We start from the raw sequence: 14,835 nt of genomic DNA, 5'->3' as shown, positions 1-14,835 counted from the left end.
CACACATGCGCAGTTGCGCACAAGCACATGTACACTTCACCCTGAGGGCTGGGTTCGAGGAATCATGTCTGGATCATGTTTCTGGTCACAGTCAGCGACCATGTGGTCGATGTAAGCCTGTGATACTGACACAGCCCTGGCCTTCATGGAGCACAGCACAGCACAGCATGCTGTAACTGAGTTCATTCCTCTATACAGAGGAACCATAGCCTCTATTCATAACTGGAATTATTTTTTAACTGGAATGTATTTGATGTAACTCCTGTTGCAAAGTGACATTTATTCATTTGGATAACCAAACATATACAAAATATATACACTCAGTAGATTAATCTAAAGGGTTCAAGAATATTACCTGGTCAATTTGTAAATGCCAAAATGTTTAATTGATGGAGTTCAGGGACAAACTGTGGCCTGCGGTTGCACACTGACTGTAAGACTAAAATATGTTTCAGACGTATTCATTTACCAAACTAAATAAATACCCATCAAACGGTACAGACTGTATTCATTAAGAATCTTTTCATCTTGGAGGGTTACAGATTTAGAGAATCCCAAAATAAAATTACAAACACTGTGTGAAATGAGCAATTAGCCAACACGGTAGAATCTTGAGGATTAATTTATCCATTTCTAACTCTCACAGACTCACAGGTCAAGTGTACATTTTTTTTACCATGTACAACAGACGTAGGGATTCAGCTAATAACCCAAACCTGACCCCTAAACCTTCACCCACAGAAAGGATATTGTTTCACCGACTGTCTTCAAATACTTTCCTCTCGGAAAGACATCAGTGAAACCAGAGCCAGTCAGGTCCTCTGTTTGTTTATTAAGTATGTTCTTGGTCTGGCCCGCTCCCAAGACGGCTGTAACCGAGAGATTTGTTCATGTAGGCATTAGTGCTGGCTATCAATGGTGAATTATTTATTGAAAAAAATCTCCCCTTCCTTGACGGATGAGAGAAAATATCGGTCTGCTCACTGACGCTGCCATATTGAGGCATTGTAGGAATGTTACAAACATTGGCAAGGACTGAATTATAGAAAACCAGCTGGACAGAGTGCCTGTTTATAGTTTGAAAATTACTTCAGTAATCCTTGGTAGTGACCTAATAAATGACAACAGTATAATACAGTATATACACGCACGCACGCACGCACGCACGCATGCACGCACGCATGCACGCAAGTTTTCAATGCTGAGCTTATTGAAAAATAATTCTAAGTATACTGAAGCATACTTGATACATTCTGATCTTAAATTCTTAATGCACCCAAATAGTGTCTAGTTATCTTGTATATGGGTTCTCTCTCAGTTCTATGCCTTTCTATACAGTACATAACAACTAAACTGCCCCATATCTACTTATCAGTGCCTCCATAAAATGGTTGAAAGGTGTAAGCTTTATGAATGCTATCTTCTAATAGGATAGAGTGCAGGATTATAAATCCTCAGTGATCTGCTGTGTTAATGTATCCATTTACAGAGCTTATTTGAATTAATAAAACATAATTTTAACCAATCTGTATCGTAACCTATATTAATAAATGATAACTACATTGGAAATAGTCCCCCTACTCTTCAATTTAGACATTTAAACCCAGATGACGCATGGGACACCCACTGCTTGACAAGTAATAATGCCTGAAGCTCATGAACAAAATATATCTCCTGGACAAGCAAGGATTGGCCGAATGAATGGTAGAAATGTGTTCTGTCACGTGGGAGACCAGTGTTTGAATCACAGATAGGACATGAAAGTTATGGATTGCAACACTCAGGATTTTGCTGTGTAAAAAAAAAATACTTCTGGCAATTTCCCCCAATCTCTGTCTCGTGGTTTGTTTTTTTGTTTTTCAACCTGAGGTTGTGAGAGAAAAAGAGATAGATGGAGAGGGAGGGAGAGAGGGAGAGAAAGAGGTAGAGAGAGAGAGGGAGAGAGAGAGGAAAAGAGGGGATGCAGAGAGAAAAGGAGAGAGGGGCCTGGCTATTGTCATTCAATGGCAGAGCCATTTTGGAAATCACCGCTCCTGTTGCGTTCCTTTTGCCTTCTTGCCAGTATTCCCTAAAGGCTGGTCTACATGGAACGCTTCCTCTTATAATTTCCAAGTTATGTATACAAATCCCCCATGGCAGAACAAATGAAGAAGTGAGTTTCTTAGAATAACATGTGGAGGGCATGGGTGAATGATGGAATGAGTGCACGCCATGATTAAATTAATAACTACGTCACAGAAGAAAGGTAGCGATGAATGAAAATGGACAGAATGATTGAAATGTACAGCCATTAAAAAAATCTTAATAGTGTCACAATAGCGTGTATAGCTGCGTTGACGAATCATTCTATTGCTTTCCACATCTCACAATAAAATACACATTTGGATTCTCCCGAGACAATTTACAGCTACCAACGTCTACATACCAGTGTTTAAGCTAAAAGCTCATCCATTACCAGAAGGGACTATAATAATTGTGATCTATGCCTGCTCACTCAGCAAATAATCAATCACAGTCATTTAAGCCTATAGCGTGTTTAAACACGGGGATGCTGCAGGACTAAAAGCTAGGGGTGTAAATAACCAGACGGGGGAACAATAGTTCTGCATGTAGATGGCACGTCCACAACTCCAATTAGAGACATAGTTCAAAACCATACTGCACTGTTTCCCAAACAGTGCGTCGGGACCCGTTTGGGGGTCACAGACAATTTTTATGGGTCCAGTAAAAAGCCCATTTTCTTTCAAAAGACCCCCCCCCCCCCCCCCCGGACATTTTAAAACACATCTAAGAAATTCTGTAAGCAAACAATGTATAATATAAGTATAGTGAAAATAAGCTCACAACGTGGCGCGAAGAGAAGTGTTGTATTGTGTGCTTGTAGATCTGCTATATTCACTGGGTTCTGGGTATTGTGTGCTTGTAGATCTGCTATATTCACTGGGTTCCGGGTTCCGGGTTTTGGGTCACAGGCTAAAATGTTTGGGAACCACTGGATAAGGCAATTTGCACACACTAGAAGAGAGAGAGAGAGAGAGAGAGAGAGAGAGAGAGAGAGAGAGAGAGAGAGAGAGAGAGAGAGAGAGAGAGAGAGAGAGAGAGCGCGCGCATGTGTGTGCATGTGTGTCTTTCTGACTTTCTGTCTGTGGCTAATCTAGCAAACCACCAACCACCAATGTCTGCCATTAGGCCAAGGAAGTAAATACAGGCAAATATTTCCGCATATTGTGAATTCGTTTATGTGGGGTAAAGAATATTGGTATCAAAATGTACATAAAGTACCAAAGTATACTCATTATGCAGAATGTCCCATTTCACAAGTTTTCAAATGTATAAAAATCTTTTGGAAATATCAGATCTACAAGCTCACAATGCGTCACATCCCGATGCATTGTGAGTTGGGGGTGCCAACCAAGATCGTTTCCATCATCAGGAGGCATTCCAAATGAGGACTGGGGTCAGACAAGGTTGTCTGCTCTCAGTCTCACCCTTTCTCTTCCTGTTAGCCATTGACTGGATAATGAAGACCTCCACGGCACAGAGAAGGTATGGAATTCAGTGGACACCTTGGATGCAATTCGACGACTTGGACTATGCAGAGGATTTGGCACTACTGTCGCACACCCAACAACAGATGCAGGAGGAGATCAACAACGTGGCAGCCGTTTCGGCACAACTGGGACTCAACATCCACAAAGGCAAGACCAAGATCCCCAAGACCAACACAGCCAACACCAATGGAATCACACGGACGGCGAGGCATTGGATGAAGTTGAAGCCTTTACTTACCTAGGCAGCATGATCGACACGCAGGGGGGCACAGATGCTGATGTCAGAGCTCGAATCCGTAAAGCCTGTGCATCATTCATCCAATTATGAAACACCTGGGGTTCCAAAGAACTGACTCCCAACACCAAAGTTAGGTTCTTCAACACCAACATCAAAGCGGTCCTCATATATGGAGCAGAAACATGGAGAACTACAGCGGCCACCATCAAGAAAGAAAGTGCAGGTTTTCTTTAACAGCTGCCTGCGGAAGATCCTCCACATCCGATGACCAGACACCATAAGTAACAATGAACTCTGGCAGAGAACAAACCAGCTTCCGGCAGAAGAAGAAATAAGGAAACGCAGATGGCGATGGATAGGCCACACCCTACGAAAGCCTGCAAGTAAGACAAGCCCTAACATGGAACTCACAGGGCAAGCGGAAAAGGGGTCGCCCAAGAAACACCTACAGAGACCTGGAGGCAGACACAAGACCATGAAGATGACTTGGAAACAACTGGAGAGAACAGCTCAAGACAGAGATGCCTGGAGATTGCTTGATGACGGCCTATGCCCCAGAAGGGGTATAGGCGTAAGTAAGTATAAGTAAAATGTATATAGGTCTTAAAATCAAAATCTACAAAGTAACTATAGTAACTAAAAATTTCAAATAAATGTAGTGGAGTAAAAGTACAATATTTGCCTCTGAGATGTAGTGGAGTAGAAGTATTGTAAATTTAAAATACTCAAGTAAAGTACAAATACCTCAAAATTGTACTTAAGTAAATGTACTTAGTTACTGCACCACTGCGTCCCTCCATATTTGGGCCAGACTGATGTCATCAATATGACACCAGAGATGTGTGAGGGAAGCCATGTTGTCTTCTTACGTTTCAAAGATCTACAAGCTCACAACGTGTCACAGCACGATGCGTTGTGACCTTGTAGATCGGCTATTTTAAGCTTGCAACCAAGTGTAAAATCAGGCCTACCAACATATATATTGTAGTCGACTAAATCAACTGTAGATTGACTAAAACTACAGTTGCCTCCCCCTGGCCAGCCGGGGTGCCTGATGGAGGGGAAAGGAACTAGTTGGAATAACACGGAAACTCCCCCGTCACGTGAAAAGAAGTGGCTTGGACTCCTCATGCATAGAAGGAAGCATGAGGTCAGTCTGTTGCTCTCCCCAGGTTGGCGGAGGGAGTGTAGAGTCCAGGATTACATTAGGTATAGCGGCCTAACTGGGTGAAAAAGTGGGTTACAAAATTGAAAACAGACATAAATACATGCACTAAAGTGATATAAGTGCTAAATATGCAGATTATGACAATTAAGAGATTTGAATCACTGGTTCTCAACATGGAGTCCAGGGACCCTGAGGGATCTTTGAGGGGGTTCCAAGGGGTCCCCAGCAATAAGTGACTGAATTAGGAACCAAATATCATGCTGGGCCCGTAACTAATGTAACCATTTGGTTCCATTTGTATACTCACAGTCACAGACTGTGACTCACAGTCACAGACTGTAACACTGAGGATTTCACAGTGTATATTGGGGTCCCAGTCCCAGAGATAAATAATAATAATAATAATAATAATAATAATAATAATAATAATAATAATAATAATAATAATAATAATAATTATTATTATTATTATTATTATTATTATTATTATTATTATTATTACCAGGATTGATATTTGGATAAAATCTGAAGGATTAAAAGTGCAGGCCAGACGTTTTTCCTTGGGCTGTAGGGAGTGTGCATACAACGTTTTACGCAGATCGGTTCAGTTAAAGACGCGACTGGGCCTGTTATAGTGCCACCATCAGGCTGATTTGAAAAATGTGAAGTGGCATTTCTTCCTCAGCCTAGTGGGAATATGCGTACACAGTTTCCCCAATCGAACACTGTGTTGATGAGTTGCGGCATTTTGTAGAAAACGGGCCACTCCTGAAAACTTTGGAAGCCAATCTTAGTCAATCAGGATGGAATATGAGAAATTAAACAAACCCATCGTGATCATAAGACTATAGAGATCATGTGTACCGATTTGTGTGAAATTTGGATAAAAGCTGAAGGAGTATAGGCCTACTATAATAAATGGTAAATGGTGCATATATATAGCGCCTTTATCCAAGGCGCTTTACAGAGATTGTGCATTACATTCATAAAATGTGTTTTACATATGTTAGCCTCCTGGTGGCACTATAAAGAGCAGATGTGAAGAATTCCAGGCAAAGGTTTATCCTTGGCCTCTATGGAGTGTGTATACAAGGTTTTACACAGATCGGTGCAGTTATGGTAAAAACACTAATCAGACAGTTATAGCGCCACCATGAGGCTGAGTTGAAAATTTTCAAGTGGCATTTCTTCGGCCTAGTGGGAATGTGCGTGCAAAATTTCACGTAAATGTCAAAAAAATTGTTTAGCAAAAAGCGGCCTCCTGGTGGCGCTATAACAGGCCAATGGGAAAAACTTGGGGCAGAGGTGCAGCTCTGGCATCCAGGCAGTGTGTGTGCAGAGTGTGGCTGCGATCAAGGTAACGGTGCCAGAGATTAGCTGTCCGCAGACGGACACACGGACGTGTGCAAAACATACTCTCTCCCCATGCCTTTAGCCCGGTGGAGACAATAATAATTGTATTGGCCAAATCAATGCATATCAAAACAAAACGTAAAAAGTTGAGAATCACTGGTTTAAATAGCTGCGGCTCTATTGTTAGAGCAACCTAATTTGTTTTATTTGCAGCAGTGGTGTCAAGTAACTAAGTACATTTACTTAAGTATACTGTAGTTAGGTACAATTTGGAGGTATTTGTACTTTACTTCTATTTTCCAAAACTTTTCTACTCCACCACATCTCAGAGGCAAATATTGTACTTTTACTCCACTACAACTTACTTTGATTATATCTTATATACAATTGAAAAGGTGTCCCCAAAAGGTGTCCCCAGGACAGGAACAAAAGGCACCAGCTACTACGTCACTGACACGCTGCAACACGCTGCAACACACACTGCAACAACACACTAACACGTCACACACTTACCCTCCGCGTCGTTGGTTCCCTATCTCCTCATGTCGCGCCGCACGGCCACACTCGACACCAGCCGCGTAAAAACTGTCATCGCACTGCCACTACAGCCGGCTCCCGTCCACACTCGCAAACAACATCAATATCAATAATAAACACAAACACGCCACAAGCACCGACACCCCCGCCTAATTTCTTGCCACGTCTATGAAAACAAGCACAAAAAAAATGCCATTCAACACGCTACTTACACACACTACCACTCGCTTACAATACGCGGACCTGCCAACACTACATTCCCTCTCCCATTGGCTCACAGCCCACCACGTGACCCACACAGGGAGGGAGACGATTGCGTGATGCTTCTATGTACAGGATTCTATAGGTCACCACTTTTGGTGTGACACACACACGGCTTCTGTTTACTAGAAGAAGAAGAACTACACAGCGCACACTCTGATTCTAACTTGGACACTTACCATAATGCTAACACGACCGCGTCGACACCTGGCGTGGTACAAGCGGGACAAACCCAGGCGCATATATGGATACCAACAACAACACTACACGCACACGCGCGCGCTGCAACAACAAACAGCTACGTACAGTGTGTGTGTGCGTGCGTGCGTGCGTGCGCGGGGGGGGGGGGATTTGGATCGCCTCGCGATGCAGCTGAAATGGCACACACACACACACACACACACGCCACAAAACGCTAATAATCATAATAATAATACACAATTACAACACTACACTAATCATAACAACAGCACAGAACAGTACAGTACACATGAGTACAGTACAGAAAGACAGCTCACATCAGAATATTAATCCATGTAATAATAATAATAACAATAAAACATAATAACACAACACTAATAACTATAATATCAACAGTACAGAGAACAGTACAGTACATCAGAATATTAATCCATGTAATAATAATAATAACAATAAATAAGCACACAACACTAACAACAGCACAGAGAACAGTACAGTACACATGAGTACAGTACAGTACAGTATACTGTTCCTGCGCCTTGCCATGCTCTTTCAATCATAATAATAATAATAAATAACAACACCACACTAATAACAACAATAATATCAACAATACAGCGCACACTACAGTACACATGAGTACAGTACAGAAAGAAAGCTCACATCAGAATATTAACCAATGTAATAATAATAATAATAATAAATAATAACACAACACTACTAACTATAATATCAACAGCACAGAGAACAGTACAGTACAGTACATCTGAATATTAATCCATGTAATAATAATAATAATAAAAAAACACTAATACAACAGTACAGAGAACAGTACAGTACAGTACACATGACTACAGTACAGTACAAAGACTTACAGTACAGTACAGTACAGTATACTGTTCCTGCGCCTCGCCATGCTCGCTTTCATACGCACATACACAAAAACAAACAGGGCCACTCAGCCAGCTTGGCAACTTTGCGCTTTCCAAGCAAATGCATAAATGAAAACATCATGGGTTGCCATTGCCTTCTTCCCATTTGCGACGCATCGCGTTAGGATGAGCGGGCCGAAGGCCCGCGAAATTCTAGTATTATTACAAAACAAAACACATTTCGGTCATTCGAAAATAGCCGATCTACAAGCTTACAATGCGTCCCATCGAGACGCATTGTGAGCTTGTAGATTGGCTATTTTTTCTGTCCAGGATTTGTATCCATTTGAAAACTTTAAATTGGACATTCTGCAACGAGTGCTTTCTACTTTTGGTACTTTAAGTACATGTTGATGCCAATACTTTCGTACTTTTACTCAAGTACATTTTTAATTCCGGACATTTACTTGTAACAGAGTATTTCTACATTGCAGTATTGATACTTTCACTTAAGAAAAACATGCAAGTACTTTTTCCACCTCTGATTTGCAGTCACATATCAGACAGAGCTTTCATTCTGCCAATTACATGTCATGGGGGATTATCATCATCTCGACCATGAAATGCACTGGCTTTCTACAAGAAACCCTGTGAAGCTGCAGACTATGCCATGCTGCCGTGTGAGTGTGCAACTGTGCGTGTGTCCAGGAGATTTTGACACATGAATTGTGTCAATTTGGGTTTTTCTAAATATATGCACAGAACATTTCAGTACAAATTAACCAAAAACACGACCATTCATTTTAGTTACTTTGTACGACTTTGACTTTTGTCTTGAATGGTTTGCTACCAATTTGTGAACTGTCTTATGCATTATGAGTATAGGCTACCTCAATATAATGGTTAAACATGGCACTATCCAATTGTCCATCATCATCAGCTTTGATAAAATGCCTGAACTTGAATGTACACTGATTGATATAGTCAATTTTGCCACGTGTTGTGAGCTTGTAGATCTGCTATTTTTGGTGAGTGACACATTATGATGGTTTCTTTGTAAGCAAGCTAAATGCAACAAAATCCTCTGTGATGCCTTAACTCAGGGTAAACACTAAACACATGAGTTAAACTACAACACAGCAGATTCTAACTATATAAGAGATCACACAGCTCCATGCTGTAATCCGGCACTTTTCACCAGGTTGAGGGATTTTGAAGCTGACCCATACGTGTAGGATATATGAAATGAAAAAAGGAAGGGCTGTGAGCCTGCTCTCCCCGCCTGTCAGTTGAGTTAAGATGCTCCAAGGTATTGCAGCAACAGTGTCTATAGGTAGCACCACCATCCGTCATGTCACTGAGCACACGAGACAGGTAAAACTGGGGTCAAATGGAACAGCCGTCGATCTATTCCACAGCTATAAGCATAGCATGAGCAGTATTTTTTGATAAGAGTAAACTAAGAGTATTTGACTTTTTTCCAGGAGTTTCCTATAGTTGTATAACAGTATAGACAATAGATTAGGCTAACTTTACACATTTTTTTCTGTCACACACACACAAACACACACACACACACACACACACACACACACACAGTCACACACACACACACACACACACACACACACACACACACACACACACACACACACACGAAGTCTTGACATATTAAGTGGACTCTCTTAAATTAAAAGTAGGCCGAAGCCAGTGCAGGCGGTGCATGCAGCGGTGGAACCTTCATCAGCGGCTGTTCATCTCACCGTCACTGAATTGCTGTGTAGCCTATAATCCTCCGTTTAATATGGGTTGCTTTTAACATGCACGTTAGTGCACCAGGCGCCAAAGAGAATCACTTGTTTACAGTGAGCGCGTCGATGGTCAGTTTTTATGATGTTGTTTAATCCAGAGTCGAGAGGAGGCTGTATAAGAGCACAGACAACCAGGCTCCACCATTGCAATTTCTATAGGCTATAGGCTATGCTGCTCTAGACTCACAGGTGTAAATCTCTCCTATAGGGTCTTTACTCGGCACTCCCCGCGACACTTAGCCTAGCTGAAGGTAAATAAATGCTTTATGGCCAAGTAGCCGAAACGAAGCACATTTCTTGCCTATCCGGCCCCGCGGCCCGCCTAAATAAAGAGTATGGCTACATTACAAGATGTTAAATGTCTTTATTTGGTATATTTGATTTAAAAGAAAAATATCAAATATCAAATAATAGTAAACTTGGGTTTTCACCCAACGCTATTGCTTAAATCTCATGCCTGACCCCTGTAGGCTATAGGCCTATTGTAGGCATATGCATAATTACTTTGGACATATCAAGCCATGCATTGCACCAATTAGGCAACACATGTCAATTAAAGTGAACGTTTTCCTGTTGACGCATGAACTATGGGCTACGCATTCTGGGTTCTCACACCTGAAATGTGTGCACCACAATTACCATTACAGACACCAGACTGTGTCCGCGCCTTTATGCCTTTGGAATACAATGGACATTCACTTATGGAACCAACTCTCTGATCCCGCCCCGTAGGCTATATGCTTTGTCGCATTCTCGTGTGGCACAAGACGTGTCATGCACCAAACACAAAGAATAAGTGTGTGTGTGTGTGTGTGTGTGTGTGTGTGTGTGTGTGTGTGTGTGTGTGTGTGTGTGTGTGTGTGTGTGTGTGTGTGTGTGTGTGTGTGTGTGTGTGCGTGCGTGTGCGTGTGTGTGTGCGTGTGCGTACGTACGTGTGCGTTGCTTTGTAGTGAGAAAGAGAGCGAGTGGGGTGTAGGGGGGTTATTATACCAAAGCTCTGCAAAGTAGGTCTGTGCCACTCTTGATTAGGGATTGTTCCCAAAATATGGTTGCAGACATGAGATAATGAGGTCCTGTGATAACGCGGGTCTCCTTTAGGTTCCCATGAATCGAGACTGTCGCCATGTAGTCCACAGAACGACACTGTGCGACTGCGTCGGCACCACGCTACTCACTTCTCATTTGTTGCGCACAAAAGCTGATCCAACCCAATCCGCCCTAACAACAGGGGCAGGGGAACGAAACGTTCCCGGCCCCGTATAAAGTATAATGTTCAAATATTCACTTCTCTCCACTAATTAACTGGAATCCCACCTTATTCTTTGATACAGTGACCAATTAATTTGCCATGTATGCCAAAGCCTACAAAGGGAGACCTTTGGCAGCTCGGTCGCCAGGAACAATTTTGTGAAGCTCTGTCTCTGTGGCTTCAAGGCAATGGATATTATTAGGCAGATGACCTCGGCGAGGGAAAGGTTATAGGCTTTTCACTGCCTCGGTTGGACAACTCAAACTCAGATGTTTCCTAATCGGATTTTAATTGGTTGGTTGGAGGGTTGGTGCGCTTGTGTCTCGTCCGCGTGTGCATTCGGATGGATCTGATGCTTATTTCACAGGAGGTTATAAATATCTGAACAATACACATGCACTAATCTGATTCTGGGAAAAGGACATGCATATTACGAAATTCCATTCCACAATTCTGGGTGGCGCCATGCTGTAGAAAACATTGGCTGTGATTTCAGTTGAAATCAACAGGTGTTAACAACAATTCAGAATCGTTTTAAAGAATTGAGTTAATAACTGCAGCATAAACTAGGTGACATTACTCACTCAACTGCAAAACACCAGTTGCTGGTATGCCCCACTTTTCAAAGTCCTATTTGGATGAAGTTATGGATGAACATTTTAGATATGCATGGCCACACATTAGCCTCAAAGGGCAGTCTCGTTTTCTCTCCTCGAACCAATCTCTGCTGTCTTTGCGACAGTTGCACACAGCCAGCCCCTTTCTGCTGTATAGGCCAGCCAGGTTCAGCTCACGTTCAAATACTCCCCCTCATTACCCCAAAAAATGTCTTTATGCAAAACATCTGTGGGAACTTCAATAAATGAAAGCACAACTCCAAACCGCATCCTACTTATTTTGATTTTAATGTGGTTTTCGTGTATCGTCTAACTTAGTAAATAAGACCAGTCTCATATTTCAAATGTCACAAGCCTCTTGACAACTTGTAATTTGAACACAAAAAGCAAGGAAAGCCATCAGCTTTACAGAAACTCTAGGCCTATAGGTGAGTTAAGGGTATGACTGCATAACTTTATGCATATAGCTGACAGCAGGCCTACAGAAACTAAACGCAACTTATGTTTCTATGTGGGGTAGCTATAGGCTATATAGCATTAGCCCACTTTGAATAGTCATAAATTAATCTTTAAAATAAAACTTTAAGTGACATATTTGGGACATATACGTGTATGCACATGTATAACGAACTAAATCGCATAAGACTAATTCAATGTGCATGTTCACCACGTGAACTAGGCCTATAGAAATTATCAAGGCATAAAGACAAATAGAGCTAAATAGTATAGCACATGCCATAGGGTGCCGGATTTCTCATTTCTCATGGTAATACAATAATACCAATGGCCTGTAAAAAATAATATATACAAGAATGTTTAGCATTTATCCACATTAACTAGAAAGTAATTAAGTTCAGAGAGTGTCTGCGTTTAATAGGCCCAAGGCATTTACGAAAGCTGTCTGCACATTTGTTGAGCAACGCAACACATTTCCAACAAGTTAAAAACTAGGCTTGGTCTATTGTTAATTGTTTAAAAAAAATGAAAGCAAAACAAATGTGAAAATAATGAATCATGGGCATATACAGTTGCGGAGTATTTAAAAGTATGTTGTCCTGATTTAGGCAAATGAAATGTGCCTCTCTCTCAATAGTGCATACGTCTAAGACACGAAGGCCCCTTGCCCAAAGGAATTATCAGTAAATATTTAGAAGCCATAATGGCCTCAAAACTTTAAGGAGGGAAGCCATCCAATTCGCAGAGGAGCATGTGGGGGATTCAATTGACCGCACTCAACGTTGCCGTTTGAGCTTCGCCGCATGCACTTCAAATTGTTGTTCCCGCTACTGACAAAACCGTTAATTCACCCAGAAACAGGGGGTCAAGTTTCAGCAAAGCCAGGGAAAAAAGGAGCCGCCAATTTACAGAAACATTTGTATCAGACCACAAGGCTTTCACTCAAACACCTATAACTTCCATTGGCTGTGTGGGCTCTCATAAAATAGCTATCGACAGGACATCAACGAATATTGAGAGTATTTGGCTTGAAAAATAATTTCCAGAATTGTTTCTTTAGAATATAGGGGAAAAAATATATATATATAATATTGCAGCAGGCAATTCAGCTAATCAATGATTTCACAATATACAACATGTAGAATGTAGATCAATGATCAATTGAATTTGTATTTATTTAAATCTAATAAGTCAAGCTGATTTGTAAAGTATATGGTTTAGTCGTATAAACACCTTTTCATATATAATGCATGATTTCAGAATTATAGGCCAATTTTGAATGGCAGAAGATGCATGTCTAAATACTAAAAATTAACTAATCATATATGTATAGGCCTATCGATTTCGCTAGCAAATCTCCAATATTTTGTCTATGCCTAAGTGGACATAGCCAATTGATGGCATTGAGTTAACATGTAGGCTAATTTTGTTATGTTTGATTATTGAGTTATTTAACTGCTTACTGCATGCTGTGTCACATTTAATTTTTCTTTTTTCCCCCACAGACATAAAGAGCATCTTTCATCCAGCACTGACTGAACTGAAGTGTTTGCTGTGAAGCTCCCTCTGAAAATGTTGAAGGATCCGGCCTGAGGGAGCACCTTTAGGGAATCTTACTCAAAGTGAACCTGAACACCTGCAGCGTGTCTGCAATGATGTTTGCCAAGAAAAAAAATGACATACTGTAAAACTTGGCAGTCTTCTTTTGACTTCAGGGCATTGACACCTGAACATGCCATGATGAGCAGAGGTTTACATGGGCCCAGAGAGAAGAACATAAGGCATGCAAAACCTTTTCCTGCACCCCAGAACTGTCATAAAGTCATACTAATACATTACTGAGAAAAGTCTAATGTGACGTGATTGTGGGCACATGAGGGTTGATGCAAAAAAAAAAAAAAGTAAAATGTTATAGGCTACTTAGCATGGACTTATAGTTTAAAGACAATATTGTATTTTATCCATTAACCCCAATAACTGTTCAGGTTAAGAAAATGTCTGATTGTGGGACTACACAGACATAAAAGGCATGTATCCAACCATCCTCAAGCCATCAATGAAAATCAGCACTGGTTTCCCTTACCCACCCTCTCAGACTGCATGGCACTTGCTTTTCCGCCTATGGTTTTCCATTTCAAAGCTCCCTGTCTCCATGTAAATACCAAAACACAGTAATCCAATCTGACCCCATTGCAAATTTTCCAGAAACTATGGGGGGGCCCAGTTTTGACATGAGCCACACACTTATCCCACTTAACCTCTAGAGAGAAGCCACCCTAACCCCTTAGCACAAGATTCCCTTAGTAAAGGAATGCATGGCTTTATGCTGCTCTCCACTTAAAAGCACCAGGTTTCGGTCTTGGACTCAGTGACGGAGCCCTATAGCATCCTGAGACTCTGAAGTCAAAGAAAAGTAGCACAAAGCCGATGCCTATGGCAGGGGAGCTAAATGGACAGCAGATACTCCCATTAGAGCAGCTCCCTATGCTCACAATACAAACCTAAAACTGTCCCAAAACTG

Source organism: Electrona antarctica (assembly GCF_951216825.1).
Source record: "Electrona antarctica genome assembly, chromosome: 16".
Classification (NCBI taxonomy): Eukaryota; Metazoa; Chordata; class Actinopteri; order Myctophiformes; family Myctophidae; genus Electrona; species Electrona antarctica.
The sequence above is the reverse complement of the archived record's forward strand: the minus strand, read 5'-3'. Positions refer to the sequence as shown.